Here is a 22,504-nt window from a genome sequence, read left to right as displayed (position 1 = left end):
AGTTCTAGAGATAGCAGTGTGCAAAGTTGCCCACATATCTCAGAAGCATTTTGAATGGTGGTGTGAGAACCTTTCAGGCCAGTGTGGATTGCTGTATGTGACTAGTGGCTTGGACGAAAGTCCAGTAGGTCTGAGCATCAGCTGCCATTGAGCAGAAAGGACAATGATGTGACTATGTTCAGAATGCCAATCACAGCTCTTTTTTTGTGAATAAAATATTTTATTTTATTTTTATTATTGTTGTAATAATAAATATATTTATTTATTATACATGGGGGGTACATGTGACACTTATAAAAGTTCTTAAAATATATCATAATTGAATTCATCCCCTCCATCATTCTCCTTTACTCTCCTTCCCTGCATTCCTGGAACAGTTTCAACAGGTTTCATTTTTCCATTTACATACCTGAGTACACAATATTTCCATCAACTTCACCCTTCCCAGGAGCTCTCGTCAGGCCAGCACTCACCACCCAGCAAGCCTGAGAAGACAAAATTCCATAGGAATGAATGTGAGGTTCTGCAGGTGAGCTGAAAGGCAAGCAGAGCGGGAAGGAAACTTAAATGTTTAACTTCCCTCCTACACTTCGACTTTTAGTCTTGGTGGACTTGTGCAAAATCTTGGGGCTGAGATAAACATACAACATGACCTATCCCAACCAATTCCTGCAGTGGCATGAACCGTGTGACCCACGTGCAATTCATTGCCCACCCAACTCTGGCAGGGCTATACCTGAATGTACTGACTGTGAACGTTCACACAAGTATTTATCCTCTCTGCTTCCTTACTTCAGTGTGGAGTAGAAAGTCAGTGCCTGCTCATGACAACTTTTCAATAAACACTAAGTATCATCTGCCTACTATTTATACTTTTGTGGGAATCTGCATGTAAATGAACTACTATAGTTTGAACATTGAATGTTTCCGGAAGACCTTTGTTCCCAGACGGAGGCGCTATTGAGAGGTGGAGGAATTTTTAGGAGGGAGGACCTAGTGAAAGGAAGGGAGATATTGGCATCTCAGACCCTCCTCTTCTTCTCCCTTTGTTTTCAAGCTGCCATAAGATAAGCAGTTTCCTCCACTATGCCTTCCCTCCCATGATGTACTGCCTCAACATAGGCCCAAAGGCAATGGTGCCAAGTACCATGGACTGAAACCATGAGCAAAAATACACCTTTCCTCCTTTTAAGTTGGTTATCTCAGGTATTTTGTCACAGTGTCAGAAAGCTAACACATGAATATTGATATAATTAAGTTTAGAAATATATATATAGTTATCATATCTATCTATCTATATACACAATTATGTAGGATAAAGAAGAACAAGATTCTGTCTCTGAAAAAAAAATCCATTTAAAAATCCTGGAGGTTTTAGTGAATGCAAACCCAACAGGAACCAAGATGTGACTAGGCTGTGAAGCAAGCTAACAACACTCCACGCTGCATTAGAAGTGTCTAGAGAGGAAACAGCTCAGTGTTTTCTGGGTTAATCAGATCATATTTAGGCCACTGTTCCCAGCTGCAAGTCACAGCCAAGCTGACATCCAAAATGGTGGTGAATTGGAAGTCTTGTCTTTTAAGGAAATTTCAAGGCATATTGAAAATTCAAGGGATATTTAGTCAAGAAATACTTGGGTGCCAGGGGTGGAGTTCAATGTAGTATCTAAAGTCTGTCATAAGGATGACAAAGAATAATTAAAATAGTAAATAGATGGAAGTTAATATGCTAGGATGCATATTTTACTTGATATAAGGAAGAAATTTGTAGCATTCACAGATATCCACAAAGACATGGTTTTCCACACTGCATAGAGTTGCTCAGCACTATAGGAGTAACTAGCTGCTATAAAATGGTAATAATTTCTGAATTTAAGGTAAAAATTCCTGCCTTTAATAATTTGAAATTATAAAAGCTGCCATTATTATCTCTAAATCTTTTAACTCTGTAAGACAAAGCATATTGTCTTCATTTTATAAGAAAACTAAGGCTCAAAAGTGGTTATTTAACAGACCCATGGTCATACATCTATTAACTAATGAGCCCAAATTCAAATCTAGTTCTCACCTTAAATTGTATATTCATTTCATTATGCCATGATACTAACCTGTCATTTCATTTTTTCCCATTGTTTCTGTCACTCCACCTATACATTCTATGTCCACCTGATTGGTCAAGATTAAATCCACAGTTGCCAAGTTCCTTCCTTGCTTTATCTACTTCTGGTCAAAGTTGTTTGGATTTTTTTTTTAAAAGTACTCATCGAGCTGCTATGTAGGAAAAATACAAACAAAAAAATAATAGTTTCATGAGTCAAGTTTTTTGAAACACATACAAGAAAAATACCTTAAACCCTTAAATGGAAGGCAAAATATAGAACTTAAAAACTCAAATTAACACAGGATCAGATTGGCAATGGTCTCCGTGGAATAAAATGAGCACACACTCTGTCCTGCTCCCTCTGCATGGTTATCATCCTGGTGCTGCAGCTGACCATGTGGGGTTCTAACTCCTGGTCTGGAGAAGATGCTGGGACCTGTGTCAATGTCAAGGTCATTGGGAGCAGCAAACCAAGGGAAATTTTCAGGTCTTCCAGGAATACAAGTGCTGATATTAATGGAAAGCCAGTCCTTGGCCTCAGTGGCAATTTACAAACAATGAGAGCAGGGTTTAAGGAAATAAGGTTTATTATTCATCAGATGAAGAGGACAGGGAGATACTACCTCTCAAAATTCCATTGTCCCACTTCTGAGAGAAAATGTCCACTTTTTAAAGGTGAGTTCTGCGGTTGGGTTGGAGTGCATAATGAAACACATGTCTCACGATAGGTATTGGCCTTGGTTCTCCCTGTGCAAAGGTGCCACATATCCAAAGCTGTATGTCTTGGCTGACAGGTTTACTCCCTGGAGGTCAGAGAGAGATAAGGGGGAAGAAAATGCTTGGTTTAATTGAAGAATAAAGAGGGTTAACCTTGGTCCTCCAACATGTAGAGAATCAAAAGAGAAAATGTCAGTTTGAACAAGCAGAGTAAGCTGGCCAGTATGCAAGCTGGCTGCACCAAAAGTTTTTCCCTTAGTCCCAGTTACATTTTCCCCACTGTCGATTTGTTCCTTCCATTTCTGTGGAAAACAGGCATCACGATCATTCAACTGCTTCCTGCCTTTAGTTAATTCGTGGGCCCAAGTAAGGAGTCAGTGCTCCTCAGCAAAAGCAGCTTTTAGCACCTATTACAGTGAGAAGTTCTTTGTGAGCACACAGTCTGCTTCCTTCTCATTTTACACAGGAGGAAATTGAGGCCCGGGGAGGCAGAATGACTCTCTGTAGGGCCCAGAGTAAATTGGTATCAGAACCTGGGACTAGAACCTGGCCTCTGCCTGACAGCAGTGTGAGCTATATTAAAGTTGCAGAAGCCAGGTCCCACCCTGGCATTAATGAATACCTGTGGACATTTTTAATGCTATAGAATAATTCACTGTGTCTACATGATTAAGCAATTGCACAATTGCTTTTTTACTTGCCTTTTTAATTACCAGTTAATTTTTGTATTTGTGCTTTTCTGTTTACTTTTCTTTCTTTTTTTTTTTTTTTTTTGTGGTAGTGGTGTTGAACTCAGGGCCTACACTTGAACCACTCCAGCAGCCCTTTTTTGTGATGAGTTTTTTTGAGATAGGATCTCGCAAACTATTTGCCTGGGCTGGCTTCATACCAAGATCTTCCTGATCTCTGCCTCCCGAGTAGCTAGGATTATAGGTATGAGCCACCAGCACCCGGCTCTGTTTGCTTTTAAAACAGCTTTTCTGAGATATAATTCATATATCATACAATTCACTAATTGTATGTACATTTCAGTAGTTTTCAGCTTATTTGGAGAGTTGTATGGCAATGAATTGTCAGAAGCCCCACACTCATTAGACACACTCTCCATTGTGTCTCAACCTCTTCTGCCCCAGACAACCACTGATCTATTTTGTCTTTCTACAGATTTGCCTGTTCTGAGCATTTCACTTAATGGAATCATACAATCTGTGGTTTCTGTGACTGGCTTCTTTCACTAAGCATAATGTTTTCATGATTTAGCCATGTTGTGACATGGGCCAGTATTTCATTCCTCTTTATTGTCAAATAACATTACATTGTATGGATATGCCTCTTTTTTAAAAGTCTTTTCATAATTTGGTGAGCATTTGGGTTATTTCCACTTTTCACTATTATAAACAATGCTGTTGTGAACATTCATGTACAAATTTTTGTGTAGGAATACGTTTTCTTTTGCCTTGGATATATACTTAAGAGGTAGAACCACCAGGTCATATGGTATCTTCATTTTTAAGTCTTTGAGGAACTGCCAACATGGCCGAGTCTTTTTACATGTGTGATGACGTGTAATAACAGTATGGAACAGTGATGGTTCCAACTTCTCTGTGCTTTCACTAACACTTGTAATTGTTGTTTGCTGTTGTTGTTGTTTGGCAGTACTGAGTTTGAACTCAGGGCTTCACGCTTGCTGGGCAGGTGATCTGCCACTTAAGCAAGGCCTCCAGCCCTGTAATTGTCTTTTTTTATTATAGCCATGTAGATAAGTGAAGTGGTATTTGATTGTGACTTTGATTTCTATTTTTCTGATCTATCGACTTTTTATGTTTTATATCAACTTTTAGACATATGACTCCTATATCTTCTTATTGGAATACAACTTTTCCAATGAAATAGGCTTGTTATTGCCTGTTACGGCCAGGCCCCAGTGGCTCATGCCTATAATCCTAGCTACTTGGGAGGCTGAGATCAGGAGGATTCCAGTTCGAGGTCAGCCCATGCAAACAGTTTGTGAGACCCCATCCCCAAAATAACTAAAGCAAAAGTGGACTGGAGATGTAGCTCAAGCAGTGGAGTGCCTGCTTTGCAGATGTGAAGCCCTGAGTTTGAACTCTAGACCCACCAACAAAAGAAAAAGAAAGTAAAAAAGACAAAGAAATAGCCCTGTTATTCCAGAACATGCTTCTTGCCTTAAATTCTATTCTGTCTGATGCTGTTATATGTATTTTTTGGTTTTGTTAACATTTTCATGGCATATATTTTATGTCATTTTGTTTTAGAGAAATTCATATATAACACAGAGCTGATTTATTCAGTTAGTTGTTGTAACACTGAATTGTAATAGAAAATAGCCAGTTTATACTTATATTGATTACTATAGGCTTTAAAATATCATTAAATTTACTATGGTTTATTGGAACCTTTTCTTTCGTGGCTTTTGTAAGATTGGCTGAATTACCCTTACTCCATTTTGTTCTTTTAGTGGTTTTCCTTAAATATTTTAAACACATATTTAAACACTCATTTCTGTTAATTAGTATCTTTAACTTCTTTCCTGAGAAGGAAAAGAAATTTAACAAGCTTCTCTTTTGCCCTATTCACTCCTGCCACCTCTCAGGTCACAATTATCTGGGATTTCAGACTCAAAATGAATATTATTAATAGTAACTATAGCAACTAGCATTTCTAGCACAACTTACTCTATTCTACCACTTGTTTTAAATAACTTATTAGCATTAATTCTCCGATATTACTAAAATGTGTAAAAGGCACACATTACTTGTTATATAGGCAATACATGGAAGTCAAAGGATGATGAACACACATGAGTCAGTTGATGAAAATTAAATAGAACGTTGGAATCATAGGCATTTTTAAGAGGTATAAATATTAGCAATGGAATAAAAATTCAAACATTCCTCAATACCAAAAGAATTTCTTAAAGTAAAAAAAAGACAAAGAAGATATATAGAGAAACACAGTAAAATATAACCCAATGCACATAGTAATTATAACAAAATCTTACAGAGTTGTAAATGAAACCTAGAAGTCATATTTATATGCAAAATTAACTTAATTCAGCAATAAAAGGAAATAACTTTCTGTTTGGCTCACAGAGCAAGACCCAGCTCTATGCTTTATATAAAAGTCCTACATAAAGTGATTTAGAAAGGATTTCAAAGGGGAAGGTAAACTAAGGAACACATGGGAAATCGAAACAATAAGAAAGCAGGATTTGCCATTCTGACATCAAATCAATCCAATTCAAGCCAAAATTTGTTAAGTTGACAAAGGACACTTGTAAATAATAAAAGTCACAATTTAAGATGAAGATGCAACTGTTAGGAGAAACTGTGTACCAAGTAATAACAGCAACCACAATTAACAGAAACTAAAGGAGACAGGAGAAATAGATGATGATAATAAAGGGTTTCAACACATTCTTCTAGATCAAAAAATATGGATATAGAAGACTCAAGGTACCTAATCAGCAAGGCAAATCTTATGGAGACGAAAACATATATGTATGACACTGACAGACAAGGATGCTCTTAGTCCTAGAAAGATGGAATGCACTTCACTAAATCCTATAGATCCATGTGTGGCACCTGGGGCAAGTGGTGTCATGATGTAAACTCCAATGGGCTTAAGCAGCTCTGTCCTTATGGTCTTGCCATTTGTAGACCACATGGCTTCTCTCTAGGGTTGGTTTACTCATTGCCTACATGCAGCTTTCCTAGGTAGATATTTCATATTCCTGGCATCTCTAACATCCTGTGATCTCCATTGCAGCTGTGGTCACCCTCACAGCTTCACACACTGCCTTCCTAGGTCCTGCCTACAGAGACTATGACCCTGTCACACATTGCCTGGTTTTGCAGGCCTTCCTTTGAAATCCAGGAGGAAGCTTCCATAATCTCATAACTCTCGCATTCTGCATACCTACAAAATCAGCACCGTGTGGATGATGCCCAGGTCTTCTGTTTGCTTGAATGGTAGCCAGGTCCTCTTGGACCTTGGCTGCACTGGTCTCTGAGTGCCTGGGCTGAGCATGGTGAAATAAACCTGGGGAAACAACTTTGTAGGCAGCCTTGGGACATCAGGGTGTTCCTGCGGCACTCTCTTCTCAAGGTAAAGTGTTTCACATGAATTTCCCCTTTCCTAACCTTGATCCTGTCATGGGTAGAGACTGGTCAATTCCTGAGATACCCTCAAGGCATCTTTCTTATTGTCCCAATACAAAGAACTTGGTTTCTCTTTAATGACATGAATCTCTTCAGAAACCTTTCCTTCCTCTTAGCTCCAGCTTTACACTGGCTTTTCCAAGTTTTTCTCCTCTGCTTTTTGCTTCCCATTCTAACTGTAAACCTAGCTAAAAGCAGCCAGAAATAACCATGCCACAGCAAGAATGCTGGACTGCTTTGAAATTTCCTCTGCCAGATTAATTAGTCTAGATTAATTAGTTTAGTCACCTTAAAACAGACTCCCACAAAGTTTCAGGTCACAGAAAAAATACAAACAAGTTGTTTGCCAGGATGTAACATGAACCGCCTCTAGCATAAGTCCTAATAGAATTCCTATTCCCATCTGAACAAACACAGCCTTTGTTGTTCACATTTCTTTCTTTCTGTATTCTGGTCTTTTGAGCTCCCACCAGTCAACCAATAAGGTGAGCTTACTGCCTTTTAGGGCTTCTCTAGCTCACATCTGCAAATACTTCCAAATTCTTTACACAAACCAGTTCCAAAGAACCACACAGGCAGATTTAATCACACCATCTACCCTACCCTCAGTACCAATGTTCTGTATTCGTTACTTTTGCATCGCTGTGATGAAATACCTGGCATAAAAAACTTAAAGGAGGAAAGATTTACGTGACCTCACAGTTTCAGATATTTCAGTCCAATGTCCTTGACTGTTGTGATTCTGGGCCCATAATGAGTCAGAACATCATGGCAGATGGAGCATTGGTACAGGATACTCATCTCATGGCAGACAGGAAGCAGAGAGAGCTGTTATAGGTTCTGCTACTCTTAGGGATGATTGACATATACAGGAAAACAGTGAACAGAAGGGAATTTATGAGCAAAACCTGCATTATAGCAGGGCATCATGGGAATTTGAGGTGGGAGGAGTCATCTGAGGCAATTTGGTGGAGGGGAGGTTCTTCAGGGTCTCTGTCATGCACCACTGGTCTATGGCTCTCCTTGTCACTCTATTCAGTACTAACAGCTGCCTCTTCTTCCTCAGCAGTTAGCCCTCTCCTGGTTTGCATGCTGTTTTAACTTGCCCTAATCTCACTTTCCCCTGCTTTGGGGCCCTATTTCCCTAGAATTTCATGGGTTAGATTAGAGAGTCTGTGTGGTCCAGCTTGTCTCCTCTGTCAAATCACATGGGAGCCACTGACAACCTGCAGACTGACTGCCTTCAGCAGTGCCCACCCTGCCCAGCCAGCCACAGTTAGGAGGAAGGCAGTCTGAGTAGGAAGGGGACATACCACATGGAGCCTGTGAAGCAGGTGTCCTCCCAGGTATAGCAGTGGGCATAGCAGTCATTCTGAGGAATAGCCCTTCAAGGGATGCATGTCCACGCCATCCAGTCACCCACATAGACCGTAGTTTACCCATCGTGTTGTTCCTTCAGAATGAACCATAAATTCAGTTAGAGCTTAAACCCCTGCTCTCTAAGTATCTAAAGACCCCCTGCCCTCTCCTTTTCTGGCCATATCCTTTGGCTAAGCCGAGTCCCACTACAGCACAGGTTACAGCTCATTCTAATTCTTGCCGATCATGGACTCATCTTGCTTCCTTCTCTAATACTAATTCTGTTCTACATAAAGATTTTCCCAGTGCATTTATTAGCTTTCTACTGATGCTGTTGCAAATTATCAAAAACTTATAACGAGGACTGGGAGCATGGCTCAAGTGCCTGCCTAGCAAACACAAGGCTCTGAACTCAAACCCCAGGACTGCCAAAAGGGGGAAAAAAACCCTTAAAATACACATTTATTATTTTTCAGTTCTGGAGGCTACAAGTCCAGTACAGGTCCCACTGAGTTAAAGCCAAGGTGACAGCAGGGCTGTATTCCCTTCTGGAGGGTCTAGGGGACAATCTGTTTGCTTTCCTTCTGCAGCTTCTGGAGGGTACCTGCTCGTGGCCTCTTTCTCCATTTTCAAGGCTAGCAATAGCAGGCTGAGTCCTTCTCACACCCTCTCACTCTGGCCTTGTCTTCTGCATATTCCTCCAGTTTTATGGTAACTTGTGATCACCTGAATACATAGTCTTCCTATCTTAAACTCCATTCGTTAGCAACCTTAATTCATTGTTGCTATTTAATATGACATGCCCACAGGTTCCTGGGATTAGAACATGGGTATCTTTAGGGAGACATTACTTCTACCTCCCACAGAGCTTAGCTAACATCTACTGAGATCCCCCCATATGCAAGGAACTGTGACGGGACTTCATCGTACCTCCAAAGTAAAGATTGAATGGAAAGACCACAGATCTCTAGAGGACAACACACACACACACCCCAACGTATAAGCCAGGAATTCAGGATGCACATTTCCAGAGCACAGAGGGAAGTAAGACCACCTTTAAAGGACAGCTTTTCCTGGATTCTGTGACCTGAAACCTGGCGACTTTATAAAAGCAATTTCAGCGGAACAATTTTGATGGTAGCAAAATGGTACAGAGTTTAGGACTAAAAAGGATGCAAGGAAACCAAGGTTCAGAGGGTACTACTTGCAGTCCCAAAGTTGCCACAGGAAAGAAAGGAGACAGGACAGAGTCTCTTTCAAGATCAGTGCTCCACAAGTCATCTAACTTGGACCCTGGGGATGCTGGTGTATGAGACAGATGTTCATGAGAATTGAACACTGCAGGAAGGGGGACAACTCCTTGGCTACACAGGTGACCAATGGCTCTCCTGGATGTTTGTGATGTCTGATGCTTGCCTGAGTCACTTTTGCAGGTAGGACTAAGGTATCTGCAAGTATCAGTCAAGGTCCTAACAGTTAATGGATGACTACTCCAAAGGATGGACTGTTTACAGGGGGTCAGGTAAAGCATTGGGGGAACAGATAAGCAAGAAGAAGCACCTAAGGATATAGAAAGAGCCATTTAACCCCTAAACCTGTAGGGGACAGGGGCAGAGCTGCTACTGGAACCCTATGAGAGTTATGGCCTCAGAACCTACCAAATGCGGGCCGTGGGCTGGGCTATGCTGGATCCTGGGGTGGAGAGAAACTGTGTCCTCTGTCCCTGGCCACCATCTACTGCTGGTGCATCCCATGTTCACCTCACCTGAAGCCAGAGGCCAAGGATCCCCTGCTGCAGCCATTCATAGATGTCAGCCTTTGGGCACAGGTGAGAGAGAAGGGTGAAGCAAACAAAATACCCACCTACTGCCCCTCTGGGTTACTCCTTTTACCAGTGATTGTAGAAATAACTGGATCTGGTGAGGCTGTTTGCAAGGATGACAGACACACAAAGTTCCAGTTACTACAACTAAAGTAGTAGCTCTGACAGTAATGAAGGGAAGCTTCAAGAGGAAAGAGAAAAAAAGGCAACAGGAAGGAAGAAAAGAGCAGCTCAAGGCAGGGTTGGGCTTAATGGAGGGTGCTGTCACACTATCAGGAGCTGAGCTCTGAGCCTTTGTTTAAAAATCCATGCAGTGAGCTCTTTCCCTACCTTGAGCACTTTCGACAGCCCCACATCTGTTGTTATATTGGATGTGCTCATGAGCCATCATGGTGCTCCCGGGCCCATTCTCAGTTATATTAAAGCACTTTTTAATTGCCGCATCTTCCAAGGCAGAGAGCCTGATCTAAATGCACATTTAAAAGCAACAGCAATCAGCAGAGATCCATCAATTAGCATCCAGCATTAAGCAATGCAGAATATTTTCCAGAGCTCTGAGGACCTCTCTACACCTGAACATTTTACAAGGTTCATTCTCTCCTGTTTAGATAATTTTCAGGGCTCTTGACTAGCAGTCTTGACTGACAGTTTTTCTCAGCTGCCAAAAGAATAACGAATTTAAGTACAGTAGCTCTTTTCTGAGGCAAATGATACAACTCCAACAAAGCTCTTTGCTACCCAGTTTTTTAAAGGGGGGAAAAAAGATATCTCTGCTTCAAACCACTAATTATAATTTATTTTAACAATACTTCCTAGGAAGCTGGGTTCTTGCTGTAATTAACTGCAGAGGAGTAGGATGCAGCAACTGTTTATTTCGTTTCAGTCTACTCATTCAGAATTTGTCACCCCTTGAAACTCTATTCATAATCAGGTCTAAATTCAAAATGGTATGGAAACATTGTCAATTTTCTCTCTCTTTTTTTTAAAAGAATTTTATTTAAGCTCTGTCTGATATTTTCTTTCTAGTTGAGAGGGAGAGATTTTTATCCTAAAATTTTTATCCATAAGATTGGAATGCATGACTCCTGGGTGTTATGCACAGCCTCTAAAGGCAGGGTTATAAGAATTTCAAAGTGTAACAGGTTTCCTGTCATTAATTTTCATCAAGTATGACAATGAAGAGACCTCATTCCATAGTCTCTGCCGAGGCTGGTACTGATTCTCAGTTTTCTTATCTATAAAATCAAGTTGATAATCAATGGCTCACAAAATTATTGTGAAGACTGAGAATCATCTAAGCATTTGCAAAGCACTTGGTGTCAACCAAGGAATTCTTACTTTTGGTCCAATGAGATGCACCACCCACAGGGTGACTGAGTCAAGTGTCTGTGCTTATGCTGATCTCTGAAACCATAAAGGGAATTGCCTACAAGTGAACAACAGAGCATGATACTCTCGAGGCAAACAAGACTTCCAGACTTCTCCTTGCTTAATTCACAACACAGTCACCAGAACTAAATGGCTTTAAATGGCTTGACTTTCAAGTGGCTGGGGTGACAAATACTTCATTCAGTCACCTTCTTATCTCACTGTTTCTGACTTTCAGAACATTTAACACCATGGACTAAGATTTTCTTCTTCAGAATGAAATAAGGGATTTGGCTCCTGGCCTTCTGTGGTGTGAATTCATGAGACTATTTATAAAGGTCTGGGAATTCCTGGCAAGATAGTTGCTCCACAATGATTTATTTCACCTATTAGTTATTGAGATGTCACTTCTGGCAGCTCAGAGAGTTGTTAGTACAGATTTAATTTGGTAATACCTCACAATATTAAAGTGACATCACAGTAACATTTCTGTTGCATTTTGCCCTCTGCAGAATAGGAGTATTTTAACTGCTATTCATGATGCTAAAGGAAATATGACTGTTGAAAACACCAGAAACAGAAAAAGCACTATGTAAGAAAGAGCTAACACAGAAGCTTACTCAAAACCTGCATGTTCCCCCATCTTCACAACTGGCTCTTGGTCAAGCTCTTGGAGGTTGACCTTGATCTCTGAGTCTGATTAGGCATTAAGGGCCTAATCATGGGCCCTTAATGCCTGAGGACTTGTGCTGCACCTAACAGTTTGTGCTAACAACGTGATTTATGGGGAGCCATTTTCCATATGCCTGAGACATTGTGCTGCATTGTACCAGTTTGGCCTCTGAACACTGGGGTCTGAGTAGTGAGGTTAGTCATACAGCACTCCACGTCCATGTGATTGGTCCCCTGAATACCAAGATTCCAGTGAGCTTCCTTGTCTGGCAACACTGCACATGCATCGTCCACTTTGCTGCTGAGACAATCAAGCCCTGTCTGTGTGACTCCCCTGTGATAACTAGAAGCTTTCTCTGCTTTCCTGAAATCCAACCTATGTTCCTCCCCACCCCTTGTTGATTTCAATTTGTATCATTTTGCTACAATAAACTGTAAATATAACAGCTTTCCCGAGTCCTGTGAGCCTTCCTAGGAGTCATCAAAAATGAGGGTTGTTTTGTTAACTGTGCTGGTGCAGTATGTGATCAGAAGACTTCCAAATTCTTTGTGTCCAGTGGGAAAGAATCCATGACAGGACACATGGGCATAAAGGGAGTTTATTAAATGTTAAGGAACAGAAATACAAAGGGGAGCATGCTGGGGCCCAGGTAGAAGCCAGAAGCTGAGAGAGCATGTTTCTGCTCTTCAGGTGCTTTTAAAACCTACGACAACCTATGGGAAGAGAGAACTAGGTGATTCCTATCCAATAATCAATGAGTGGGGAGGAGCATGGACAGTTCCCAGCTAGGTGAGGGCGGTTCCTGAACCAAAGCATGGTTAATCTAAGATGCAATATTTTTCTATGAGTCCTGAACTGTCCCTATTTTTAGCCTACCTCGGTTTTAGTAACCCCCAGTACAATATTAAATAAAATACCTTATGGATCATCTGACTTCTAAGGATAACATTTTCTTCAATATGTACATGTAGGTTATATAAACACTCAAACACTTTTATTTATGGATTATAGTCTGTTTAGTAAGCTTTCCTCAGTTAAAATATAGTTAACATATTTTCATTCTTTTTTTGGCAGTACTGGGATTTGAATTCAGAGTCTTGCACTTGCTAGGCAGGTGCTCTACCACTTAAGCCAGGCCTCCAGACTTTATTAACATATTTTCCTATATCATTAAGTATAAAGACATAATTTGTATAGCATTCCATTCTATAGAACTTGTGGTACATTTATTTAATCAAACATCTACAAATAGACATTTAGATTGCTTTCTATTTCTCTCTTCATATATCAATAAACATCTTTGTAGATAATGTCTTTGTAATCTTGTCTAATTATTTGTGATATAGGAATTGTGATACAAAGATTGAGGAACTGTGATGATAATCACTTGAGATTAATGAGATGTGTCAAAACAGGTAGTTTTTGGACTTCCTGAGAAATTCTGATATTAAAATGATTGGGGTGGAGGATTCCAAGATGGCAGCTAGAGAGAGGAAGCAGAAAGTGTGCCTCCTAAAGTAAAATCTTGGAGAGACGTGGGAGATACACCTTACAGGAAAAAACCACTGAGAAGAAGCAAAACATCGACTCCTCCACACCTCCAGCCTGCGCATAGCATCTCCACTTCACATTAAAAGGAGAAACCAGGAGGGCTCCTGTGCTGCTGCCAGTGTCCAGACAGCTTGAGAAGATGCAGACCACAAGGTGAGCTAAGTGGCACTCAGTACTCCCACAGACAACCCTGGGCCAGATCAGCATAGCCCCCTGGACAGACCGACCTCCACCCAGGAAAAAAGAAAAAAAAATGAATAATAAGCAATAACAAAAAAGACACATAGCAAAGAGGGTTGGGCTCCCTGAGCACCAAAGAGGGTGGGAGGGGAAATGCCTCACAAGCCGACTGGAGAAGGCAGGAGCAGTGGCACATGCCCAGCAACCAGGAGCGGGAAAGCTTGTAAAAGCGGCAGTGGGTTGAAAACTCCACAGGAGAGGGAGGAAGACCTACTTCCCATGTGAACTGTAAATAAATACACAGGCCTGAGAAAGCTGGTGCAGTGGCACCTCTCCCAGTGTGCTTGGAAAAGGAAAGCTTGTAGCAGTGGCATCACACCCAGGAGAACTCTAAGTAAACAAAGCCTGAGGGGATAGCTGAGTGATAAGCTCACTCCTGAGATCTGCATAAATAAAGCCTCCAGCAACAGCAGGCTGACAGCAGCGGGCAGGCAAGCCACAGCCTCAGATAGCCATTCACAGAACTGTCTCCAGACTCTTTTTTTTTTTCTCTCTTCCTTGGATGAGACAACAACTGAACTACACCTGCATGCTGAAAAACTTACTGAAACTGTATTGCATTTCAACTTGGGACAGTTTGTGGTGTTTTTTTCTGTTTTATGTTGTTTTGTTTGGTTTGGTTTGGTTTGTTTTTTTTCCCCTTTGATGAGACAACGACAGAAGTACTTCTGAGACACCAGCTCCAGGATTGTATGCTGAGGGATTAACACCAAAATTATTAAGACTGAAACTTTATTGGATTTGAACTTGGAGAGTTTTTTTCATTTATTTATTTTTTTATTGTTTCAATCCTCTATCGGTCTCCCTAATGCCTGTTCAGCTTACTGTTGATTAGTGCACTATCTCTCTCTGTTTATATCTTTGAAAATTTTGTTTCTTTGTTTTGTTTTTTTCTACTTGTTTGTATATTTGTTTTTCCCTTTTTCTTTAACTTCTTTGCCTTCCATCTCCTCTCCCCCTATGATTCTAAATATCATCATTGTTATTATAACAAGCTAGAAAATACTTAATTGCACGCAGCACAGGGACAATAACAACACCAAGGGCAATGATGGGAAGACAGAAAAAACAGGGAAACCAGTTTCCCCACAGCAAAAAATTAGTATAGGAACCAGAGGGAAATGAAGAAAATCCAGCAGAATAGAACAAACAGAAGACAGAATCTCAGAACTCAAAGATGAAATGATAATTAAAGGAAAAACCAAAGAACTATTAGTTAAACAATTCAAGACCTGTGAAAAGAAAATGCAAGAACTCACTGACTCCATCAAAAGACCAAACCTGAGAATCATGGGCATTGAAGAAGGAGAAGAGGTGCAAACAAAGGGAATGCATAATATTCAACAAAATAATAGCAGAAAAATTCCCAAATCTAGAGAAATCTATTCCCATACAGATGCAAGAGGCCTCCAGAACACCAAACAGACAAAACCAAAATAGATCTACCCCACAGCATATTATCATTAAAACAACAAATACAGAGACCAAGAAAGAATCCTGAAGTCTGTAAGAGAGAAAAAACAGATAACATACAAAGGTAAACCCATCAAAATCACAGCAGACTTCTCAACAGAATCATTAAAAGCAAGAAGAGCTTGGAATGAGATCTTCCGGGCACTGAATAAAAATAACTTCAACCCCAGCAAAACTATCATTCAAAACAGATGGAGCAATAAAAGTCTTCCATGATAAGCAGAAACTAAAACAATATGTGACCACAAAGCCACCACTACAAAAGATTCTTCAAGGGATTCTGCACACAGAAAGTGAAACCCAATATAACCATGAAAGGGCAGGCAAAACAAACTACAGGAAAAGAAAAAGCAAGATAGTAGAGAATAACCTCAACTTAGGTACACATAATCAAACCTTCAAACAACTAAGACAACTAAATGACAGGAATCACCACATACCTATCAGTACTAACAATTAATGTTAACGGACTTAATTCCCCCATCAAAAGGCATTGTTTGATGAACTGGATGAAAAAGGAAGATCCAACAAATTGTTGCTTACAGGAAACCCATCTCACAGAAAGAAATAAGCATAGGCTTAGGATGAAAGGCTAGAAGATTTACCAAGCCAATGGTCCCCAAAAACAGGCAGGAGTAGCAATACTTATCTCTGACAAAGTAGACTTCAAACCTACATTGATCAAACAAGGTAAAGAAAGACATTCCATATCATATCCTAGGGCACAAAGCAAGCCTCAGCAAATATAAGAAGATAGAAATTATACTGTGCATACTATCTGATCACAATGCAATAAAACTAGAACTCAACAACAAAAGTAAAGACAAAAAACATGCAAACAGCTGGAAACTGAATAACTCATTACGTAATGATCAATGGATCATTGATGAAATAAAAGAGGAAATTCAAAAGTTCCTGGAAGTCAATGAAAATGAAAACACAACCTGGAGGAACCTATGGGACATAGCAAAGGCAGTCCAGAGAGGAAAGTTTATAGACATGAGTGCGTATATTAAAAAGACTGAAAGATCCCAAATCTATAACCTAATGACACATCTCAAACTCCTAGAAAAACAAGAACAAGCAAATTCCAAAACAAATAGAAGGAGAGAAATAATAAAAATAAGAGCTGAAATCAATGAAATAGAAACCAAAAAACCCATACAAAAAATTAATGAAACAAAAAGTTGGTTCATTGAAAAAAATACACAAGATCGACAGACCCCTGCAAACCTAACTAAAATGAGGAGATAAAAAAACCCAAATTAGAAGAATCAGGAATGCAAAAGGGGAGATAACAACAAAAACCATGGAAGTCCAGAAAATCATCAGAGACTACTTTGAGAATCTATATTCAAATAAATTCAAAAATCTTAAAGAAATGCACAGATTTCTAGATACATATGATCATCCAAAACTGAACCAAGAGGATATTAATCACCTGAATAGATCTATAACACAAAATGAAATTGAAGCAGCAATCAAGAGTCTCCCCAAAAAGAAAAGTCCAGGACCTGATGGATTCTCTGCTGAATTTTATCAGACCTTTAAAGAAGAACTGACACCAACCCTCCTTAAACTGTTCCATGAAATAGAAAGGGAAGGAAAACTGCCAAACACCTTTTATGAAGCCAGTATTACACTTATTCCAAAACCAGGCAAAGATACCTCCAAAAAGGAGAACTGTAGGCCAATGTCCTTAATGAACATTGATGCAAAAATCCTCAACAAAATAATGGCAAACCGAATTCAACAACACATCAAAAAGATCATTCACCACGACCAAGTAGGTTTCATCCCAGGAATGCAGGGGTGGTTCAACATACGAAAATCAAAAAACGTAATAAACCACATTAATAGAAGCAAAGACAAAAACCACTGATCGTTTCAATAGATGCAGGAAAAGCCTTTAATAAGATCCAACACCATTTCATGATAAACGCTCTAAGAAAACTAGGAATAGAAGGAAAGTACCTCAACATTATAAAAGCTGTATACAACAAACCTACAGCCAGCCTTATACTTAATGGAGAAAAACTGAAACCATTCCCCCTAAAATCAGGAACTATACAAGGATGCCCACTATCTCCACTCCTATTCAACATAGTACTGGAATTCCTAGCCAGCAAGAAGAAGGAATACAAATAGGTAAAGAAACTGTCAAAATATCCCTATTTGCAGATGACATGATCCTATACTTAAAGACCCAAAAAACTCACTCAAAAGCTCCTAGATACCATCAATAGCTACAGCAAGGTAGCAGAATACAAAATCAACATAGAAAAATCATTAGCATTTCTATACACTAATAATGAACAAACTGAGAAAGAATATATGAAAACAATTCCATTTACAATAGCCTCAAAAAAAAATCAAATACCTAGGTCTAAACCTAACAAAGGATATGAATGATCTCCATAAGGAAAACTATAAATTTCTGAAGAAAGAGATTGAGGAAGACTATAGAAAGTGGAGAGATCTCCCATGCTCATGGATTGGTAGAATCAACATAGTAGAAATGTCTATACTCCCAAAAGTAATCTACATGTTTAATGCAATTCCCATAAAAATTCCAATGGCATTCATTAAAGAGATTGAAAACTCTACCATTAAATTTATATGGAAACACAAGAGGCCATGAATAGCCAAGGCAATACTCAGTCAAAAGAACAATGCTTGAGGTATCACAATACCCGACTTCAACCTATATCACAAAGCAATAACAATAAAAACAACATGGTACTGGCACAAAAACAGACATGAAGTCCAGTGGAACAGAATAGAGGACCCAGATATGAAGCCACACAACTATAATCAACTTGTCTTTGACAAAGGCACTAAAAATATATGATGGAGAAAAGACAGCCTCTTCAACAAAAACTGCTGGGAAAACTGGTTTGCAGTCTGCAAAAAACTGAAACTAGATCCATGTATATCACCCTATACCACCATTAACTCAAAATGGATCAAGGATCTTAATATTAGACCCCAAACTCTAAAGTTGGTACAGGAAAGAGTAGGAAATACTCTGAAATTAATAGGTATAGGTAAGAACTTTCTCAATGGAACCCCAGCAGTACAGCAACTAAGAGATAGCATAGATAAATGGGACCTCATAAAACTAAAAAGCTTCTGCTCAACTAAAGAAATGGTCTCTAAACTGAAGAGAACACCCACAGAGTGGGAGAAAATATTTGCCAGCTACACATCAGACAAAGGACTGATAACCAGAATATATAGGGAACTTAAAAAACTAAATTCTCCCAAAATTAATGAACCGATAAAGAAATGGGCAAGTGAACTAAACAGAACTTCTCAAAAGAAGAAATTCAAATGGCCAAAAAACACATGAAAAAATGCTCACCATCTCTAGCAATAAAGGAAATGCAAATTAAAACCACGCTAAGATTCCACCTCACCCCTGTTAGAATAGCCATCATTAGCAACACCACTAACGACAGGTGTTGGTGAGCATTCAGGGATAAAGGAACCCTCTTACACTGCTGGTGGGAATGTAAACTAATACAACTACTCTGGGAACCACTTTGCTCTGTCAAAGACTGTAAGAGAATGAAAAAGATAAGCTCCAGATTGGGAGAAAATATTTGCAAATTGTATAGTACAATATTATATTGTATCTACAATACATAACTCAGAAACTTAACAGTTACAAAAAAAAAAAAGCAAGCAATTAAATCAGGAAAGGGGCAACCAGGTTCCAGGGCTCACTCCTGTAATCCTAGCTACTCAAGAGGCAGAGATCAGGAGGATGGCAGTTTGAAGCCAGCCTGGGAATTCCACGAGACCCTATTTCAAAAAACCCTTCACAAAAATAGGGTTGGTAGAGTGGCTCATGTGGTACAGCACCTGCCTAGCAAGTGTGAGGCCCTGAGTTCAAACCCTAGTACTGCCAAAAAAAAAAGGGGGTGGGCAAAAGACATTAACACACACTTCATCAAAGAAGATATATGGATGACAAATAAACATAAGAAAAGTTCAACATCACTAGCCATTAGGGAAATGCAAAGTGAAACCACAATAAGGTATCAGTACAAATCTAATAGAATGACTAAAATAAAAAAAAAACTAGTGGCTGCTGGTGAGAATATGGAGAAACTGGATCCCTCAGATATTGCTAGTAGGGGTGTAAAATGGGACAACCACTCTGGAAAATAGTTTGGCAGTAACTTATATAATTAACATACCTATACCTACATTTGATCTTGCACCTGAAGTTGGACATCTATTCCAAAAAACTGAAAACTTAAGTTCATATAAAAATTTATACATGAATGTTCAAAGCACCTTTACTTGTAATTATTAAAATTTGGAAATGATCCAAATGTCATTATCAAGTAAATGAATAAACAAGCTGTGGTACATTTCCACAGTGGAATATTACTAAGTAATAAAAAGGAGCAAACTACTGACAAATGACACACAATGCACAGCTCTCAGGGGCATTATTTTCAGGAGGAAAAGTCTGTCTGAGAAATGTTACAGATTTTTGTGCTGGAGATGTAGTCAGTTACCAGTAAAGTATTTGTCTAGCATGTCCAAGGCCTTGAGTTCCTGGGGCCTCAAAAAATTGTATATTGAATGATTCCATTTATATAATAGTCTCAGAGTGACAGAATTATAAGCATGGAGAACAAATTAATTATTGCCAGAAGAATAGGGATGGGAGGGGTGGACACTGACGCCTGACTCTAAGAACACAGCACAGGGAGTTCCTTTGTAGAAATGAGACAGTTTTGTATCATGATGTATAGATAAAAATATAAATATATACATGTGGCAAAACTGCATAAAGCTATGTGCACACTTATCTGTGAAAATTAGTAAAATCTAAAAAAGACACAGTTAACTGCATTGTAGCAATATCAATTTTCTGGTTTGATATTATATTCTAGTTAGGTAGGATGTTAGCAGCGGGGGAAGATCAGTGAGAGACACAGGATTCTCTGTACTAATTTCCTCCTGTGTATCTATAACTAGTTCAAAATCAAACTTTTTTTAAACTATTGACTCTTTTTTTTACATTTTCCTCTTTTTCTTTTTTATTATACTATTGTTATGCTAGGGGTACATTGTGATATTCATAAAAGTTTTTACAATATATCATAGTTGAATTTATTCCCTTCATCATTCTCCTTTATCCTCCCTCCTCCATTCTTGGAATAATTTCAATATGTCTCATTCTTCCCTTTTCCTGTATGAGTACGTACTATTTCCACCATGCCCACTCTCCTTTCCGTATATTTTCCCCCACTCCCACTGGTACCAACTCCCAAGTTTTACCTTCCTGTCATCTGTTCTTGAAAAAAAGACATTTTTGTTTAAGATAGCTATTCAGGGAGCTTCATTATATTTCCATGTATACACGTATTATAACCTAAATAAATTCATCCCCTCTATTTTTCTTCTTTCTACCTCAGCCCCCTACTTTTTAATTTCATTTTTTATTTGTTTTTCTGGTACTGGAGTTTGAACTCAGAGCCTACACCTTGAGCCACTCCACCAGCCCTTTTTTGTTTTTTTGAGATAGGGTCTCCCAAACTATTTGCTGGTGCTGGCTTTGAACCACAATCCTCCCGATCTCTGCCTCCTGTGTAGCTAGGATTACAGGCGTGAGCCACCTGCACCTGGCTTATTCTTCTTCTTATGGTGATTTTTTTATTATTTATTCATTTATTCATAGGTGCATATATTGTTTGGGCCATCTCTCCTTCCTAATGCCTCCATGGTGATTTCAACAGGTTTAAAAATTCTATATACATTGTTGTAAAACTGCTGACTCTTTAAAGCAAAAGCAATAGCAGTATATAGAGAGACTTATAATGCATGAGGCAGCAAACACAACAGAAATAATCAAAAGTGAGAAATGGAGTTAAATACTATTGTAAGCATCTTACACTGTTTGTGAAGTGGAATGACGTTAATCTAAGGTCAATTATGATAACTTATGATGCATACCAGAACCACTTGGGCAGCCACTAAATATCTTTCTTCATAAATAGGTGATAATGGTAGATCTCTGTAAAGCAATATAGGCAGAAAGAATAAAGAAGAGATAAGATAGACTACTAAAAAGTACTTGATAAATCCAAAGGAAAGCATGAAATAAGGAACAAAGAACAGATGAGTCGAATAGAAAATGAGAGCAAAATAACAGATTTAACTCAACCATATCAGTAACTATAGTAACTGTAAGTGAATTAAAATATGTCATAAAAGATATAGATTACAATTTGGATTTTTTAAAGTTCTAACTGTATGCTATTTACAAAAGCTACACAACAAACATAAGAACATGGGTTATAATAAAAGCATATGCCACACAAACAATAATCACAAGAAAGTAGGTTCATGTACATTAGAGAACGTAGACTTCAAGATAATAAGTATTACCAGTGATAAGGAAATGTCATAATAAAAGGATCACCTTCATAGGACATAGTAACCCTAAACCATATGCACCAAATAATATGCCTCACATACAAATACATGAAGCAAAAATTGGAAAAAAACCCAAAATCCACAATCTTACTTGGAGATTTTAACACTCCTCTCTCAGCAATGAATAGAATAAACAGACAAAAAACATCACTAAAGACATGGAAGATTTATATGATGCTATCCACCAAATTTATATGATTGAAACTAACAGAATACCCATCCAACAACAACAGGATATACACTTCTTTCAAGTGCCTGTGGTATATTCACCAATATAGACCATGTACCAGGCCATTAAATAAGTCAATAAACTTCAAGGATTATTATCACATAGAAGATGTTTTCTGACCATAATGAACTTTAACTGAAAAAGAACACACACACACCCAATTCTTCACATGAATGTCAACAGAGTCTCCCTGCCCCCAAATAATCTAGGTGATAGTGGCTCAAAGCTTCATCTTCTACTCCATGGAAATCCTGTATATCCTCCTATCTTAGGCAGAGTTTTCTAGAGAAACAAAACCAACACAATGTGAGTATATATAAATAGACATTTA

General features: G+C 38.9%; 1 long non-coding RNA gene across 1 annotated transcript in view; it reads right to left on the bottom strand.

Moving 5' to 3' along the window:
* The window catches only part of LOC109702668 (uncharacterized), a 72,485-nt gene that overhangs the window by 2,686 nt on the left and 47,295 nt on the right, over positions 1-22,504 (bottom strand). Inside the window, exons 2-4 of the long non-coding RNA XR_012447063.1 lie at positions 2,725-2,904; positions 2,109-2,271; positions 410-485 (exon numbers count right to left, since the gene is read on the bottom strand). This is a non-coding gene — a long non-coding RNA (uncharacterized lncRNA). The remainder of the gene's footprint in view (positions 1-409; positions 486-2,108; positions 2,272-2,724; positions 2,905-22,504) is intronic.

Source organism: Castor canadensis, chromosome 4 (genome assembly GCF_047511655.1).
Source record: "Castor canadensis chromosome 4, mCasCan1.hap1v2, whole genome shotgun sequence".
NCBI classification, from domain to species: Eukaryota; Metazoa; Chordata; class Mammalia; order Rodentia; family Castoridae; genus Castor; species Castor canadensis.
Note: the sequence above shows the minus strand (reverse complement) of the source record. Positions and strands in the feature narration are given on the sequence as shown.